This window comes from Argopecten irradians, chromosome 1 (genome assembly GCF_041381155.1).
Source record: "Argopecten irradians isolate NY chromosome 1, Ai_NY, whole genome shotgun sequence".
In the NCBI taxonomy this organism is placed as follows: domain Eukaryota; kingdom Metazoa; phylum Mollusca; class Bivalvia; order Pectinida; family Pectinidae; genus Argopecten; species Argopecten irradians.
Genome location: NC_091134.1, coordinates 66,059,508 through 66,074,642, shown reverse-complemented (window position 1 = coordinate 66,074,642; position 15,135 = coordinate 66,059,508). Strand labels below are relative to the sequence as shown.

Sequence of the window (15,135 nt, the reverse complement as noted above, 5' to 3'; positions counted from 1 at the left end):
TCTAACTATAGGACTCATACCTGGTCACAGACACCTCCAAACTGTAGACAGGTGATCTAACTATAGGACTCATACCTGATCACAGACACCTCCAAACTGTAGACAGGTGATCTAACTATAGGACTCATACCTGGTCACAGACACCTCCAAACTGTAGACAGGTGATCTAACTATAGGACTCATACCTGATCACAGACACCTCCAAACTGTAGACAGGTGATCTAACTATAGGACTCATACCTGGTCACAGACACCTCCAAACTGTAGACAGGTGATCTAACTATAGGACTCATACCTGGTCACAGACACCTCCAAACTGTAGACAGGTGATCTAACTATAGGACTCATACCTGGTCACAGACACCTCCAAACTGTAGACAGGTGATCTAACTATAGGACTCATACCTGGTCACAGACACCTCCAAACTGTAGACAGGTGATCTAACTATAGGACTCATACCTGGTCACAGACACCTCCAAACTGTAGACAGGTGATCTAACTATAGGACTCATACCTGGTCACAGACACCTCCAAACTGTAGACAGGTGATCTAACTATAGGACTCATACCTGGTCACAGACACCTCCAAACTGTAGACAGGTGATCTAACTATAGGACTCATACCTGATCACAGACACCTCCAAACTGTAGACAGGTGATCTAACTATAGGACTCATACCTGGTCACAGACACCTCCAAACTGTAGACAGGTGATCTAACTATAGGACTCATACCTGGTCACAGACACCTCCAAACTGTAGACAGGTGATCTAACTATAGGACTCATACCTGGTCACTGACACCTCCAAACTGTAGACAGGTGATCTAACTATAGGACTCATACCTGGTCACAGACACCTCCAAACTGTAGACAGGTGATCTAACTATAGGACTCATACCTGATCACAGACACCTCCAAACTGTAGACAGGTGATCTAACTATAGGACTCATACCTGGTCACAGACACCTCCAAACTGTAGACAGGTGATCTAACTATAGGACTCATACCTGATCACAGACACCTCCAAACTGTAGACAGGTGATCTAACTATAGGACTCATACCTGGTCACAGACACCTCCAAACTGTAGACAGGTGATCTAACTATAGGACTCATACCTGGTCACAGACACCTCCAAACTGTAGACAGGTGATCTAACTATAGGACTCATACCTGGTCACAGACACCTCCAAACTGTAGACAGGTGATCTAACTATAGGACTCATACCTGGTCACAGACACCTCCAAACTGTAGACAGGTGATCTAACTATAGGACTCATACCTGGTCACAGACACCTCCAAACTGTAGACAGGTGATCTAACTATAGGACTCATACCTGGTCACTGACACCTCCAAACTGTAGACAGGTGATCTAACTATAGGACTCATACCTGGTCACAGACACCTCCAAACTGTAGACAGGTGATCTAACTATAGGACTCATACCTGATCACAGACACCTCCAAACTGTAGACAGGTGATCTAACTATAGGACTCATACCTGGTCACAGACACCTCCAAACTGTAGACAGGTGATCTAACTATAGGACTCATACCTGGTCACAGACACCTCCAAACTGTAGACAGGTGATCTAACTATAGGACTCATACCTGGTCACAGACACCTCCAAACTGTAGACAGGTGATCTAACTATAGGACTCATACCTGGTCACAGACACCTCCAAACTGTAGACAGGTGATCTAACTATAGGACTCATACCTGGTCACAGACACCTCCAAACTGTAGACAGGTGATCTAACTATAGGACTCATACCTGGTCACAGACACCTCCAAACTGTAGACAGGTGATCTAACTATAGGACTCATACCTGGTCACAGACACCTCCAAACTGTAGACAGGTGATCTAACTATAGGACTCATACCTGGTCACAGACACCTCCAAACTGTAGACAGGTGATCTAACTATAGGACTCATACCTGGTCACAGACACCTCCAAACTTTAGACAGGTGATCTAACTATAGGACTCATACATGATCACAGACACCTCCAAACTGTAGACAGGTGATCTAACTATAGGACTCATACCTGGTCACAGACACCTCCAAACTGTAGACAGGTGATCTAACTATAGGACTCATAACTGGTCACAGACACCTCCAAACTGTAGACAGGTGGTCTAACTATAGGACTCATACCTGGTCACAGACACCTCCAAACTGTAGACAGGTGATCTAACTATAGGACTCATACCTGGTCACAGACACCTCCAAACTGTAGACAGGTGATCTAACTATAGGACTCATACCTGGTCACAGACACCTCCAAACTGTAGCAGGTGATCTAACTATAGGACTCATACCTGGTCACAGACACCTCCAAACTGTAGACAGGTGATCTAACTATAGGACTCATACCTGGTCACAGACACCTCCAAACTGTAGACAGGTGATCTAACTATAGGACTCATACCTGGTCACAGACACCTCCAAACTGTAGACAGGTGATCTAACTATAGGACTCATACCTGGTCACAGACACCTCCAAACTGTAGACAGGTGATCTAACTACTATAGGACTCATACCTGGTCACAGACACCTCCAAACTGTAGACAGGTGATCTAACTATAGGACTCATAACTGGTCACAGACACCTCCAAACTGTAGACAGGTGATCTAACTATAGGACTCATACCTGGTCACAGACACCTCCAAACTGTAGACAGGTGATCTAACTATAGGACTCATACCTGGTCACAGACACCTCCAAACTGTAGACAGGTGATCTAACTATAGGACTCATACCTGGTCACAGACACCTCCAAACTGTAGACAGGTGATCTAACTATAGGACTCATACCTGATCACAGACACCTCCAAACTGTAGACAGGTGATCTAACTATAGGACTCATACCTGGTCACAGACACCTCCAAACTGTAGACAGGTGATCTAACTATAGGACTCATACCTGGTCACAGACACCTCCAAACTGTAGACAGGTGATCTAACTATAGGACTCATACCTGGTCACAGACACCTCCAAACTGTAGACAGGTGATCTAACTATAGGACTCATACCTGGTCACAGACACCTCCAAACTGTAGACAGGTGATCTAACTATAGGACTCATACCTGGTCACAGACACCTCCAAACTGTAGACAGGTGATCTAACTATAGGACTCATACCTGGTCACAGACACCTCCAAACTGTAGACAGGTGATCTAACTATAGGACTCATACCTGGTCACAGACACCTCCAAACTGTAGACAGGTGATCTAACTATAGGACTCATACCTGATCACAGACACCTCCAAACTGTAGACAGGTGATCTAACTATAGGACTCATACCTGGTCACAGACACCTCCAAACTGTAGACAGGTGATCTAACTATAGGACTCATACCTGGTCACAGACACCTCCAAACTGTAGACAGGTGATCTAAACTATAGGACTCATACCTGGTCACAGACACCTCCAAACTGTAGACAGGTGATCTAACTATAGGACTCATACCTGGTCACAGACACCTCCAAACTGTAGACAGGTGATCTAACTATAGGACTCATACCTGGTCACAGACACCTCCAAACTGTAGACAGGTGATCTAACTATAGGACTCATACCTGGTCACAGACACCTCCAAACTGTAGACAGGTGATCTAACTATAGGACTCATACCTGGTCACAGACACCTCCAAACTGTAGACAGGTGATCTAACTATAGGACTCATACCTGGTCACAGACACCTCCAAACTGTAGACAGGTGATCTAACTATAGGACTCATACCTGGTCACAGACACCTCCAAACTGTAGACAGGTGATCTAACTATAGGACTCATACCTGGTCACAGACACCTCCAAACTGTAGACAGGTGATCTAACTATAGGACTCATACCTGGTCACAGACACCTCCAAACTGTAGACAGGTGATCTAACTATAGGACTCATACCTGGTCACAGACACCTCCAAACTGTAGACAGGTGATCTAACTATAGGACTCATACCTGGTCACAGACACCTCCAAACTGTAGACAGGTGATCTAACTATAGGACTCATACCTGGTCACAGACACCTCCAAACTGTAGACAGGTGATCTAACTATAGGACTCATACCTGGTCACAGACACCTCCAAACTGTAGACAGGTGATCTAACTATAGGACTCATACCTGGTCACAGACACCTCCAAACTGTAGACAGGTGATCTAACTATAGGACTCATACCTGGTCACAGACACCTCCAAACTGTAGACAGGTGATCTAACTATAGGACTCATACCTGGTCACAGACACCTCCAAACTGTAGACAGGTGATCTAACTATAGGACTCATACCTGGTCACAGACACCTCCAAACTGTAGACAGGTGATCTAACTATAGGACTCATACCTGGTCACAGACACCTCCAAACTGTAGACAGGTGATCTAACTATAGGACTCATACCTGGTCACAGACACCTCCAAACTGTAGACAGGTGATCTAACTATAGGACTCATACCTGGTCACAGACACCTCCAAACTGTAGACAGGTGATCTAACTATAGGACTCATACCTGGTCACAGACACCTCCAAACTGTAGACAGGTGATCTAACTATAGGACTCATACCTGGTCACAGACACCTCCAAACTGTAGACAGGTGATCTAACTATAGGACTCATACCTGGTCACAGACACCTCCAAACTGTAGACAGGTGATCTAACTATAGGACTCATACCTGGTCACAGACACCTCCAAACTGTAGACAGGTGATCTAACTATAGGACTCATACCTGGTCACAGACACCTCCAAACTGTAGACAGGTGATCTAACTATAGGACTCATACCTGGTCACAGACACCTCCAAACTGTAGACAGGTGATCTAACTATAGGACTCATACCTGGTCACAGACACCTCCAAACTGTAGACAGGTGATCTAACTATAGGACTCATACCTGGTCACAGACACCTCCAAACTGTAGACAGGTGATCTAACTATAGGACTCATACCTGGTCACAGACACCTCCAAACTGTAGACAGGTGATCTAACTATAGGACTCATACCTGGTCACAGACACCTCCAAACTGTAGACAGGTGATCTAACTATAGGACTCATACCTGGTCACAGACACCTCCAAACTGTAGACAGGTGATCTAACTATAGGACTCATACCTGGTCACAGACACCTCCAAACTGTAGACAGGTGATCTAACTATAGGACTCATACCTGGTCACAGACACCTCCAAACTGTAGACAGGTGATCTAACTATAGGACTCATACCTGGTCACAGACACCTCCAAACTGTAGACAGGTGATCTAACTATAGGACTCATACCTGGTCACAGACACCTCCAAACTGTAGACAGGTGATCTAACTATAGGACTCATACCTGGTCACAGACACCTCCAAACTGTAGACAGGTGATCTAACTATAGGACTCATACCTGGTCACAGACACCTCCAAACTGTAGACAGGTGATCTAACTATAGGACTCATACCTGGTCACAGACACCTCCAAACTGTAGACAGGTGATCTAACTATAGGACTCATACCTGGTCACAGACACCTCCAAACTGTAGACAGGTGATCTAACTATAGGACTCATACCTGGTCACAGACACCTCCAAACTGTAGACAGGTGATCTAACTATAGGACTCATACCTGGTCACAGACACCTCCAAACTGTAGACAGGTGATCTAACTATAGGACTCATACCTGGTCACAGACACCTCCAAACTGTAGACAGGTGATCTAACTATAGGACTCATACCTGGTCACAGACACCTCCAATACTGTAGACAGGTGATCTAACTATAGGACTCATACCTGGTCACAGACACCTCCAAACTGTAGACAGGTGATCTAACTATAGGACTCATACCTGATCACAGACACCTCCAAACTGTAGACAGGTGATCTAACTATAGGACTCATACCTGGTCACAGACACCTCCAAACTGTAGACAGGTGATCTAACTATAGGACTCATACCTGGTCACAGACACCTCCAAACTGTAGACAGGTGATCTAACTATAGGACTCATACCTGGTCACAGACACCTCCAAACTGTAGACAGGTGATCTAACTATAGGACTCATACCTGGTCACAGACACCTCCAAACTGTAGACAGGTGATCTAACTATAGGACTCATACCTGGTCACAGACACCTCCAAACTGTAGACAGGTGATCTAACTATAGGACTCATACCTGGTCACAGACACCTCCAAACTGTAGACAGGTGATCTAACTATAGGACTCATACCTGGTCACAGACACCTCCAAACTGTAGACAGGTGATCTAACTATAGGACTCATACCTGGTCACAGACACCTCCAAACTGTAGACAGGTGATCTAACTATAGGACTCATACCTGGTCACAGACACCTCCAAACTGTAGACAGGTGATCTAACTATAGGACTCATACCTGGTCACAGACACCTCCAAACTGTAGACAGGTGATCTAACTATAGGACTCATACCTGGTCACAGACACCTCCAAACTGTAGACAGGTGATCTAACTATAGGACTCATACCTGGTCACAAACACCTCCAAACTGTAGACAGGTGATCTAACTATAGGACTCATACCTGGTCACAGACACCTCCAAACTGTAGACAGGTGATCTAACTATATAGGACTCATACCTGGTCACAGACACCTCCAAACTGTAGACAGGTGATCTAACTATAGGACTCATACCTGGTCACAGACACCTCCAAACTGTAGACAGGTGATCTAACTATAGGACTCATACCTGATCACAGACACCTCCAAACTGTAGACAGGTGATCTAACTATAGGACTCATACCTGGTCACAGACACCTCCAAACTGTAGACAGGTGATCTAACTATAGGACTCATACCTGATCACAGACACCTCCAAACTGTAGACAGGTGATCTAACTATAGGACTCATACCTGATCACAGACACCTCCAAAATGTAGACAGGTGATCTAACTATAGGACTCATACCTGGTCACAGACACCTCCAAACTGTAGACAGGTGATCTAACTATAGGACTCATACCTGGTCACAGACACCTCCAAACTGTAGACAGGTGATCTAACTATAGGACTCATACCTGATCACAGACACCTCCAAACTGTAGACAGGTGATCTAACTATAGGACTCATACCTGGTCACAGACACCTCCAAACTGTAGACAGGTGATCTAACTATAGGACTCATACCTGGTCACTGACACCTCCAAACTGTAGACAGGTGATCTAACTATAGGACTCATACCTGGTCACAGACACCTCCAAACTGTAGACAGGTGATCTAACTATAGGACTCATACCTGGTCACAGACACCTCCAAACTGTAGACAGGTGATCTAACTATAGGACTCATACCTGGTCACAGACACCTCCAAACTGTAGACAGGTGATCTAACTATAGGACTCATACCTGGTCACAGACACCTCCAAACTGTAGACAGGTGATCTAACTATAGGACTCATACCTGATCACAGACACCTCCAAACTGTAGACAGGTGATCTAACTATAGGACTCATACCTGGTCACAGACACCTCCAAACTGTAGACAGGTGATCTAACTATAGGACTCATACCTGATCACAGACACCTCCAAACTGTAGACAGGTGATCTAACTATAGGACTCATACCTGGTCACAGACACCTCCAAACTGTAGACAGGTGATCTAACTATAGGACTCATACCTGGTCACAGACACCTCCAAACTGTAGACAGGTGATCTAACTATAGGACTCATACCTGATCACAGACACCTCCAAACTGTAGACAGGTGATCTAACTATAGGACTCATACCTGATCACAGACACCTCCAAACTGTAGACAGGTGATCTAACTATAGGACTCATACCTGGTCACAGACACCTCCAAACTGTAGACAGGTGATCTAACTATAGGACTCATACCTGATCACAGACACCTCCAAACTGTAGACAGGTGATCTAACTATAGGACTCATACCTGGTCACAGACACCTCCAAACTGTAGACAGGTGATCTAACTATAGGACTCATACCTGATCACAGACACCTCCAAACTGTAGACAGGTGATCTAACTATAGGACTCATACTGATCACAGACACCTCCAAATGTAGACAGGTGATCTAACTATAGGACTAACATACCATACTGTCACAGACACCTCCAAACTGTAGACAGGTGATCTAACTATAGGACTCATACCTGATCACAGACACCTCCAAACTGTAGACAGGTGATCTAACTATAGGACTCATACCTGTCACAGACACCTCCAAACTGTAGACAGGTGATCTAACTATAGGACTCATACCTGATCACAGACACCTCCAAACTGTAGACAGGTGATCTAACTATAGGACTCATACCTGGTCATGACACCTCCAACTGTAGACAGGTGATCTAACTATAAGGACTCCATACCTGATCACAGACACCTCCAAACTGTAGACAGGTGATCTAACTATAGGACTCATACCTGGTCACAGACACCTCCAAACTGTAGACAGGTGATCTAACTATAGGACTCATACCTGGTCACAGACACCTCCAAACTGTAGACAGGTGATCTAACTATAGGACTCATACCTGGTCACAGACACCTCCAAACTGTAGACAGGTGATCTAACTATAGGACTCATACCTGGTCACTGACACCTCCAAACTGTAGACAGGTGATCTAACTATAGGACTCATACCTGGTCACAGACACCTCCAAACTGTAGACAGGTGATCTAACTATAGGACTCATACCTGATCACAGACACCTCCAAACTGTAGACAGGTGATCTAACTATAGGACTCATACCTGGTCACAGACACCTCCAAACTGTAGACAGGTGATCTAACTATAGGACTCATACCTGGTCACTGACACCTCCAAACTGTAGACAGGTGATCTAACTATAGGACTCATACCTGGTCACAGACACCTCCAAACTGTAGACAGGTGATCTAACTATAGGACTCATACCTGGTCACAGACACCTCCAAACTGTAGACAGGTGATCTAACTATAGGACTCATACCTGGTCACAGACACCTCCAAACTGTAGACAGGTGATCTAACTATAGGACTCATACCTGATCACGGACACCTCCAAACTGTAGACAGGTGATCTAACTATAGGACTCATACCTGATCACAGACACCTCCAAACTGTAGACAGGTGATCTAACTATAGGACTATACTGATCCACACCTCCAAACTGTAGACAGTGATAACTATAGGCCTACCTGATCACAGACACCTCCAAATGTAGACAGGTGATCTAACTATAGGACTCATACCTGGTCACAGACACCTCCAAACTGTAGACAGGTGATCTAACTAAGGACTCATACCTGGTCACAGACACCTCCAAACTGTAGACAGGTGATCTAACTATAGGACTCATACCTGGTCACAGACACCTCCAAACTGTAGACAGTGATCTAACTATAGGACTCATACCTGGTCACAGACACCCCCAAACTGTAGACAGGTGATCTAACTATAGGACTCATACCTGATCACAGACACCTCCAAACTGTAGACAGGAGATCTAACTACAGGACTCATACCTGATCACAGACACCTCCAAACTGTAGACAGGTGATCTAACTATAGGACTCATACCCGATCACAGACACCTCCAAACTGTAGACAGGTGATCAAACTATAGGATCCATACCATAAAATCAACTTTCTCTTTGATTGTTCTTTCCTTTTGAATATTTGCACTATATATTTGGGGGATGTGTAGGCATATGTGTACTATGTGGTTGGGTACAGGAAAAAAGTTGGTCAGGTCATGAATATTTTTTTCAGAGAATTTTACATTCACTCAGATAAGATACAAAATGATCTTATTTTGTCTGCAAACTTTCAGATATGCTCTATAAGAATATGGTATTGTTTTAGTATAAAATTATGTACAGTCGAGACTTTCTGAGCGACCCCTAAACATATGTAACGACTCCCTGTCTTATGTGACCGTTCTTGAGACCCCCCAGCATATTTTGCAATATAATGGGTCCGTAGTCAGGGTAATAAAAAAGCTGATAAATGAAGTAAAATTAATGACCGGAAGATATTTTAAAGGAAATTTGGTAATTATATGTGAGAAAAAGATTCTTTCATTATTTATACATGGCGGTTAGGGGATATTCCACCTTCGGGGTCACAAAATGTGGTAAAACCCTCTGCAAGCCAGGGGGTTTTACCACATTTTCTGGCCCCTTGGGTTGAATACCCCCTAACCTTCATGTGTACATATGGAAGAGTCTTATAATCCCATGGATGCAGTAGGAATTATTCTAATTACCTCCAAACTTTATGGGTAAAGTATGATGACCTGGAGGTTAGTGGGTAATGCAGGGTACAGTAGAGGGGGGGTGGTGGTTAAGGTAGGATGGGTTCGCTAGGGTAACCCAGATAAGTGGGGAATTCTGTTACCTCTGCATCAGGGGATAAGGTATGATGACTCGGAGGTTAGTGGGTAGTGCTGGTGGTGTCCCTGTGGGTACAGTAGGATGGGAACCCTGGGTAGGGATCAGTACTGATACTGAATGGTAGGATGACCTAGAGATTAGACAGAAATGATCTGGCCCCTTGGGGTAGGAATCTGTGGTTGGTGCTGAATAGAAGGCTGACCCAACCAGATGAGCGGAAAATGATTTTACTCCTGGGGTTAGGGATCAGTGACCTATTAGCAGTAATTCACACAGTTGGGGAGGCTATAATGTTACAAACATTATGTCCCCAGGTGTCTGTGTATATGTGCTGTAGGCAGTCTCTATAGTACTCAGGCTGCTGGCACACTCATGGAATCTACATTGGTGGTGAGTACAACTGTAAACAATGTGCTTTACCAAGGTTATCAATGATTTTACATTAGAAGTCTTTACCTAGACATGAAATAATGAACTAAGGAAGCAGCTTTAGTGAAGCAGTATCAGTAATCCAGAAGCTGTAGCTGCTGGCATATGGAGCAGTGATGCCCCACACAAGTCTGCCCTAGATACATAGTCCAGGGATATCAAACCTCTTTTTTCTGATTTTCTGCAGGATTTGTAAAGACCAAACTGGAAGCTGAGCTATCTTTGGATTCCTACGGAATAGTTTGTGTGTAACTTGTTTGTTTTCTAACTTCAAGTTTTCTGGGATTTACAACAAGATCAAAGGAATTTCTACCAGTATAAGTTTGGAGCCTGTGTGTCCTGAAATATAATTTTAACAGGTAAGTTTGTTGTTTAATGCCACACACTTTGCCAGCTGTTCACTTTGTTTATACCATTTGTTATTCTTACAGAAAATCAATAATTGATCTTAATTAAAGTGTTGAAAACAACAGATGTTTTGTACCAACATTGATTCTATCATACAATGACCTTGAGGCTCAGAGACTCGATCTTCTGATCCTGCTGTAATCTGTTTCCCCTGCCACTCCTAAAATGCCCATTCATCCAACGTTTTTCTGTAAAACTTGGATTATGTCCCTTAATTACCATATAACCAAATATTTATTCTGAGTGGGTTGTTTATCCTCTGAGAATATGTCTGTGATGCACGGCTGGGTATCTTGTCAGATAGATTTGTACAGCTCCTGTGAATGGTGGTGTACCACTCTGACAGGTGTGTGAGTGAAGCTCCCATCTGATACCTGTCAGATGGTTGTAAACTTGAACCTGTTAAAGTCTGTGTCTACACACCTATTTAAAATGTCAGTGGATGTTGAAACCTTCCATCGGCCCTGATGACTTCATAACAGTAGTAGCAGTTGGTCTGATGGTAATTAATGATGCTTCAACTCCAATTACCCACTACATAGGGGGGAGACCTGGCCCCATTCTTCATCAACAGACAGCCTACCCCACCCCACCCTTTCACATCATTTAACTGTGTCATCCATCATCAATCCAACCCCCCACATCTCTCTAGTCTATACATACGCTCCTTCACTCTCCCTTGTAGAGCATTATCATTCGGGCCTCATCCCCCTCACAACATTTACAAGGATATTATCATTCTTCATTCCTCTTATTTCTGCTGGAAGAGGTTTGTGATACAGGACTGCTGTCAGTATCAGCTGACCAAAGCAAATTCCAATAGGGTCAAGATCAAAGTCTGAAACAACTGACCCAGTAAAACAACTGATGTTGTACAGCAGAAACAATAATACAATAATGTACATCACATTGACCCAGTGATCACCCAATGGGGTCAAGTTCATCATACATCTGTAAGTATTACCTGGCCATGTCACTATTTGATGGGATGAAGGTCATTATAAACTGGTCAAGTCTCTACTTGATGGGGTGAAGGTCATTGTATTATTGATTGCTTGCAGATGTTTATTGATATCTGTAATAGTTGATATTTAATTGAGTAACACATTTCTTTTTACATCATTTTTTTCTACTGGTATCTTATTTTTCTTCATTATATTATTTCTCATGCAACCGGTTGAGTCAAATGTTAGCCCATTTGAGGAAGGCTGTAAAGTTTGATCATTGGCCAAGACACACTAAATTTATAAAAGTGATAGCTATTGCTTCTGTTTATTATTCAGAACACAAGGATTTTGACAGTGATTTTTGGAATAATGTGAATGGTTTAGATGCACTGTTTTGTCTATACCACAGTCTCCCAAAATACCTCCACAATCACCACGCAGTATAAAGGGAATGTGTACTTAAAATAGCAATAGCTGATAAAAGGATATAAAGTAAATTGAAACCAAATACATTCATCATCTGATGTGGCAGTCCACTGTACTTCTATCAGTAACAACTCTTCAAGGTCAAGGTCATTATAATGAGATGTAGTGAACTACCATGGCCCAAGGTCAAGATCATTATAATGAGATGTAGTGAACTACCATTGCCCAAGGTCAAGATCATTGTAATGAGATGTAGTGCACTACCTTGGCCCAAGGTCAAGGTCATTATAATGAGATGAAGTGCATTGTCATGGCTCAAGGTCAAGGTCATTATAATGAGTTATAGTGCACTACCATGACCCAAGGTTAAGGTCATTATAATGAGATGAAGTGCATTGTCATGGCTCAAGGTCAAGGTCATTATAATGAGTTATAGTGCACTACCATGACCCAAGGTTAAGGTCATTATAATGAGTTATAGTGCACTACCATGACCCAAGGTTAAGGTAGTCATAATGACGTTTAGTGCACTACCATGGCTCCCATGATAACTGAAGCTACTCTGATATTTCATGTCTTTGTTATAAAATCTGATTTTGATTGATGTTCCATACTTTACTCTGATTTTGTATTGGATATATATATGTAAGTTTTCGAAGTTTACACTGTTTGAAAAAAATGGCAAAACCCCTGACAGGAAGGAGTTAAATAGTTGGCAGTGACTATAAAGGCTAATATATGTGAGAAGATTGCATTACTGATGCTATTTATACAGTGGTAAGCCACTGAACATTACTGATGCTATTTATACTACTGTTAGCCAATATAGACATATGACTGACTTTAATCTACTTACGATGACAGGATGTGTAAAACTTTGTGTATTATGTGAATTAAGTAAACTGCGTGTTTTACATGTCCTTATCAGCAGAAAACATGCTCCTTTACTCAATTTATATGAACTAGATAATGATTCCATAATTATTCTATTTAAAAACAGTACAGTGTATTTTGATGTATAATCCATCATTACAAAGAGACTACAGTGTATTGTGTGTTGATGTATCAAGATCAGATGGTCAATTATTAAAGATTAATTTGATATATATTATTGTGTCATACAAACAACTTTTAGGCTAAATATAGTACCGATTACTTTGATGATTTTACCATATTGGACTCAATAAGAACCCAGATTGAAAACATTGCGGTGATGCTAAAGGAGACTTAGACCATTCACAAAATTGTACAAAGTAAGGCACAAATGATAGAAAAACTCTATGGTATCCACATTTTCAGTCTGCATACCTCGAAAAAAGTGAGGGGATTCTTCTTAGGGTGAAATACGGTACTTTTAAATACAGTACAGATTGCTTGGATGTATGATACAAACAATGATTACATTAAATACAGTATGCACACCAGACTATTGTGTTAGTTATAAGTGTGAGCGCCATCCCTCTGGTACATAGAGGTGCTCCGTGCCTGCTCTATGACACCCAACAGTTATTGATTTCCTCTCCTCCCCAATTCATTGTCCTTTGTCCAAAAAATTAGACAATTTGTGCTGGAGGGCTTCAAGCTGGCTCATCGGCTTCATATATAGTGGTTGTATTTCAGTGGTCAATGGAGTCATCATCAGCTGCAACTCTCTAGAGTAATTATTTTATACATGTACCGTGATTAGCTGACATTGTGTGTCTGGTTCCTTGTGATGACCATGCAAATGAAGAATCAATATATCTATGTACTTACAGTGTATAAAAGGGGGCTTACATCTCCTTGGTGTGTACAGACAGGTTAGGGTTTTGGGGATACAGTTTAATATCTCGTGTCAAACCATCAACATATCCTGTGTATAACACATCCTCAAGCTTAAATGTTTATCAGAGTTTGTGGTGACTCATGAAGATTGACCGCATCTTAAAGACATTTTTTTTTTTCATTTTGAAAAGAATCTTATATGTTCTATTCAATCTATTTTTTCTTCATTATTTCCTCTACGCTTTCTCCATTTTAGCGTCATTTTCTCCCCTGGCGAACATACTGGATTACTCGGTTGACAGTCCCACTAGTAGTATAATTCAGTGAGGTGGCAATATAATTTGACATGGTAAAAGACAAATCTAATGCTGAAGTTTAAAACATCCTATAGGTATCTCATAAACTGGATCTACATTATCATTTGTCCATTTGTAGTCACATCTATCAACCGACTACTCTTCCAAAACTACTAGAGAGATTTCAACGGAACTTAATAATCTTTATACAGTGCAGATGTGTATCATACCTCAACCTTTATCAAAGTTATAACCCTTTGATACAAAACAGCTGAAGGGATTTCTTTCATATCAGAACACGATACAAAACTACTGAAGGGATTTCATATCAGAACACGATACAAAACAATAGGGGGGAGGGGGTATATGTTGGCCTGCTGTACGACAATTCTAGTTTGTCTTGCTGAGATGTCCTACTGACTGGTGACAGTAGTATGATACCGCAGCCTTCAAAACCTTACATAAT

The 15,135-nt window shown here is 42.4% G+C and overlaps 1 protein-coding gene across 4 annotated transcripts in view; it reads left to right on the top strand.

The window, feature by feature from the left end:
- LOC138305867 (uncharacterized) overlaps window positions 1–15,135 on the top strand; it is a 42,988-nt gene that overhangs the window by 9,514 nt on the left and 18,339 nt on the right. For 2 of the 4 annotated variants that reach the window (XM_069246137.1, XM_069246131.1), the window contains one exon: window positions 11,016–11,187. The exons of 1 other annotated variant lie outside the window; for it this stretch is intronic. The gene's annotated coding sequence lies outside the window, so the exon portion shown is untranslated. Of the gene's footprint in view, window positions 1–10,640; window positions 10,790–11,015; window positions 11,188–15,135 lie in introns of those variants that run through there. One more of the 4 variants, XM_069246144.1, reaches the window with a different exon arrangement.